Here is a 6027-nt window from a genome sequence, read left to right on the forward strand (position 1 = left end):
TAATATATTATATTAAGGATAGTAATAATAATGATAGTAATAATAATTATAAAAATGTTAATTTTTATAATGATAACTTTAATAAAAATAATAACTTTGGTAAAAATGTTAAATTTTAAGAAGATGATAATTTTGTTAATTTTTATTATAATGGTGAAAATAATAATAAAAATGATACTTTACATTATTATTGTAATGATAATAATAACAGTGGTAATGATAATAATCGGATTTATCATAAACTTCGTTTTTAATTTCTAAACTTATAATTACAATCCCTTTAACCTAATTTCCTAGTAAATTTCATAATTGTTCATGTATTCATATAATTCATAATTATTTTTCCAAATTTTTACTCTATTAACTTTTATTATTAGCTTTATATTATCAATGTTTTTAACATATCATAACAATAACAATTTTTAATATTAATGATAATATCAATAGTTATTCTACTTAATAATAATACTTAAAATGATAAGATTAATAATAATAATGTTGGTGATACTTATTTTAATACTATTGATAACAATAATTTTAGTACTTATAAATATATAAATATGATAATAATTATAATTATAATACTAATAATAACAATAATAACAATAATTATAATAATAACAATAATACTTATACTTATAATAATAATAATAATAATAATAATAATAATAATAATAATAATAATAATAATAATAATAATTTTAATAATTTTAATGAAGAGACTACCTCAAAAACACTTTCCAAAAAGAAAAACGCTCCAAGCCGGGCTCGAACCCGCGACCTCCCGTTCACCCCAAACACACTTAACCATTGAGCTGTTGCTCGTTTTCTGATATATCATACAACCCAATTTTATTTAACTAATATACTTTCTGTTTCTAAATTCTTCCTCTTCTTCTCCCCAGAAGTAAATCGGCCAGAGCCCATTTAAACCCAAAACAACAACCTTTTAATTTAATTCCAAATTCGTATTTGAAACAGAAATAATTAGTTTGGGACGATTTCTACTGACAGAAAAACAAAAGAGGAAAAAAAAATATAAAGACATAGTTGCAGCAAGAACACCTCGACAACAACTCAAACTCTGATTTTTAATTTGGGGTTGTTATAGCTTAAGCTCTCAACATGAAATACCTATTTAATTATTCATAGAAACTCTTCAAATCATTAATCGATCCAAATACTTCAAAACGAATGCGAATTTCTTGAACAACAAAACTGTTGACTTTTTACTTTAGAACTTTGACTCCAAAATTTGTAATCAAAATAAGAAATTTGACACTGATAATTTACAGATAGTTTGAAAAGGTTACTCCTAACACTTCTACATTTTTAGAATCTGCAAATTTAATCGAAATTGAGTAATTGTCGTTCACAATTCAAGAACAGGGGAGTTTTGAGCTTTTCCATGGATTTTTGGTTTTTAATTTTGGATTGCAGTAGAAAAGGGCAGTACATAAAGATAGGACTCAAAAAATGAAAGTGAGTATAGATGATATGACCGTTGTTAGTTTTGTATTGACAATTGAGGTCTATTGTTTTTAACTTGAGTAGATGAAAAAATATTCGCTTGTGATATATGATACAGATTCGTTCAATCGATACATATAATGGATACTCTAATGATTTTTAACAACAAACGTTTGTTTTATAGTCATGAGGATGTCGACAGAATTCTTCTCAAATAGACAGGAAATCAATTTTTGATATTGAGGTACAACAGACTTTGTTTTTATATTTTTAATTTTTATATATTATATATAATTAGTAAAAGAAGATAAATAAAAATATTACTAATTACATAAATAATATTAATAATTAATAAATACAATATTAACAACAAGGATAATAATTATTATTAATAACACTATTAATGATGATATTATTAATGATATAAATGATAAATTGTATTATTTTCTAATAATAATGATAATAATGACTATAATAATAATAATAATAGTGCTTCTTCTTTTTTTAAAAAAATAATAACAACATTAATATCCTAAATTACATGTATTAACTTTTATATGTAATATTAATAATATTCATAATACTTAATTATAATAATACTAGTAATAATAATAATACTACAACTTAATAATAATAATGATAATAATAATAATAATATTCAACCCCTAATAATTTTTAATGATAATACTTAATAATAACATTAGTAATATCAAGTTACATGTTTTAAATCTTTATATCTATATAATAATAATAATAATAATAATAATAATAATAATAATAATAATAATAATAATAATACAAATAATGTTTTTTTAGTATTAATGTTGATAATAACTATGAGAGTAACACTAATAATATTGATATAACAAATTATGCTTATCAAATCCCATATGTATATATATATATATATATATATATATATATATATATATATAATAATAATAATAATAATATTATCACTATTAATAATGAAAGTAGTATTATATTCTATCTTGTAATTACATATATTAATGTAATATACACATTATATATATTCATTATTTATACATTTTAACAATATACATATAGTACTAGTTATGTATAGAAATTATATACATAATCAAAATGCTATATATATAATTATGTTTTAAATATCAAGTTTTATTACTTAGATAAATATGTTAGTTGTATATATTGAAACAAGTAAACTTAAAGTATAACATTATACATTTAATACTTTGCTAACGTTGACAAATTATGTTCGAACTCATTTAGTTTCAATATACTCTATATATTCAAAATAACAAGTTTTAGTTATCTTAAATTATCTTTCATAAAGACTCAATCACATAATAGTTCATTAATATATTTAACTTGTTATATATAACTATTTATATATACATTTCTGTTTACAGTATAAAGTTCGTGAATCGTTGAGCACAGTCAAAGGGTAATTGCATAAATGAAAACACTTCAAAATATTTGAGATTCAACATTACAGACTTTGCTTATCGTGTCGACATCATATAAAGATGAAGTTTAAATTTAGTCGGAAATTTCCGGGTCGTCACATTGACTCCGCCATGACCCAGTCATCTCATATCACATCGTAAATCACACACTTGTGATTTGAGTTCTGAAATGGCCAATAATTGTCGATCATTGCCTAATCATTAGTACGAATTCTCGATGCTTGTAAATCGCAAGTTTCAGAGACCAAGCATTTTTAGCTCAAGACTCTTTACATTTCATATTTTTAGGATACAATTTTCTGATTTTATCCAAATATTATCGTGTCCTGGTAAGATTTTGAATTTTTTCAAGTAAATTTTGTTTTTTAAATTGTAAGGATAGTGACGATAAAACTCGCATAATCTCTTAAAAAGTTGCATATCCTCATTAGAAAGTAAGTTTTGCACTGGATTGGTATTTAAGATCTTAAAAGTTCAAGACTTTCTCTTCCCACAGTACCTTTACATCTTAAAAGTTGTTAGTATGAAATGATATAGTTTAGAAATATGCTATACCAAGTAGAACGAAATTTGAAAGACTTTACTTTCAAGTTTTAAAATGGAACAACTTTTAACTCGGAGGACTTTACTTCCTTTAAAACACAGACACACAAACACAAAAACAAAACAAAACACCAAATTTCATTGAGGTACATGTACAATTTGACTCCCAACATTGATAACATTTGCTAAATTAACAGTTACAACTTGGATTTTCAAATCTTCAAAATTTTAAAAATTTTCCAAATTGTTCAAAAAATGACTTAAAAATAAGACAAAAATCAAGTGTAATACATCTACGAGAATTTATATCTCTCCCTCACACTTAAGATCATGTAATGCCCTTATTACATGAAATCAGATAAATTCAAGAGAATAATAGAGTGAATGGAAAAGACATAACCGAATGTAGAGCAAGAAATTGCGAAACGGAGTGACAGACTGCTCTGCATTGGCGGCCATTCCTCGATTTTTCATCATAAAATGTAATACCTGCAATGAATACACAAACACAAAGAACACAAAAATGCAACATTCTTTTCAAATTTTTAGGATTTTTTATTTTAAACATACGCAATATACAAATATACATGGATACATGTGCAAGTTTATTAACGAGTCGTGCACTAGACTCGACCTCCTTCAAATCAACTTATGCTCGGGTGGTAGGTTCCCTCATCCAACAAACCATGAGAACCACCACTAATATTACAATCACCAATCGAAGTCAACAACCAAATATCCATGGCTTTTCTTTCCTCAAACCATTCTTTCAACTTTTCTTTCTTCTTTTTAGACAAATTTGACACTAGCCTTTTTCTCACCTTCTCATCCTTCTCACACATAGCTTTCTTAACTCGCACATATAAACTCCTCATTGATCTATCAACAATCTCATCATCTACGTGTTTACCTACGAATTATTCCTTAACAACCATCCCCTAAACTTATATATAAGCATCCTTAAATAATTTTTAATTAGGAGATGACACGTCAACAATAACTTTCTTTTATAAATATATATATATATATATATATATATATATATATATATATATATATATATATATATATATATATATATATATATATATATATATATATATATATATATATATATATATATATATATAGTGTTTTAATCAAGATGGAAGCACTTTTTGTGGGGGGAGTAATTTTTTTTTCTTCATTTTTTGAATTTTTTTTTTCATTTTTTGAATTTTTTTCAAGCATTAAGATCACATGAAAATATGAATATTTAAAAAAGACACTTTGTGATAAATGTTATTATTTTGACGGGAAAACGTTCGAAAAAATAAATGATAACATTCATTGCAATGAATGTTTTGCTTTTGAGTTTTTTTCTAAGGGGTTAGAAATTAGGATTTAGTAATTAGGGGTTAAAAATTAGGGTTTAGCTATTAAGGTTTAGAAATTATGATTTTGGGTTTGGAAATTAAGGCTTAGGCTTTAGAAATTAGGGTTTAGATTGAATTTTTAACACGAACGGTTTAGAGTTTAGGGTTTAGGGATTAAACCCAAAACACTAAACCCTAAACCCTGAACCGTAAACTCTAAATCGGGCTAAATTTTGAAAAAACACTTCACGCAAGATAAAAATAAAATGAAGCAAATAAACTCTAATTAAAACATTACTCATGATGAATGTTATCATTTATTTCTTCGAGCGATTTCCCGCCAAAATAATAACATTCGTCACAAAGTGTATTTTTTAAATGTTCATATTTTCATGTGATCTTAATGTTTGAAATTTTTTTTCTTCAAAAAAGCGAAAAAAATTACTTCCCTCCACTTCTCTACAAAAAAGTGCTTCTTTCTCGATAATAACCTTATATATATACCCTATATATATAAGGTATAAGTATACTTGTTTAGGTATACGTATTTTTACATGCTTATGTGTGTGTGGGAGCATATATATATATATATATATATATATATATATATATATATATATATATATATATATATATATATATATATATATATATATGTGTGTGTGTGTGTGTGTGTGTGTGTGTGTGTGCGCGCGTGTGCGCGCTCGTGTGCGCGTGTTTCGATTGTTTGTATGTCTACTTGAAATTACATATTACTGCGTATTATATTATTCATGCTATCTGTCATACTGTTGTGCATTACTGCTATATGAGTTTTCTTTTTTGGCGTCTTTGTATGGTTGCATCTTCCTAGACGCACATAACTTTTACAGGTACGTATGCCCGCACTATCTCGTTTTATTGAGCTTTCCTGACCGGAGGTCTTTTAGGAAGCAATCTCTTGGCTCTCGAGTAGAGGGAGAGACGATCTTATCTAGTCGCGGGTTCTATACCCGTGAGTGGAGTAGTTACTTCCCTCTAATCTAGGGTTTGAGTAAATAGGAATGATTGTCTACACTCCACCTTCCCCATACCCTACACTCGTGAGATTGAGTATTGTTGTTGTTGTTGTTGTTGTTGTTGTTGATGATGATTATATATACCCTATCATCGTAAACATTTGCAGGGTACTGGGCTTTGCTGGGCTGTGCTGGAACGGGCTTGGCTTG

The sequence above is a fragment of the Rutidosis leptorrhynchoides genome, chromosome 7 (genome assembly GCF_046630445.1).
Source record: "Rutidosis leptorrhynchoides isolate AG116_Rl617_1_P2 chromosome 7, CSIRO_AGI_Rlap_v1, whole genome shotgun sequence".
In the NCBI taxonomy this organism is placed as follows: Eukaryota; Viridiplantae; Streptophyta; class Magnoliopsida; order Asterales; family Asteraceae; genus Rutidosis; species Rutidosis leptorrhynchoides.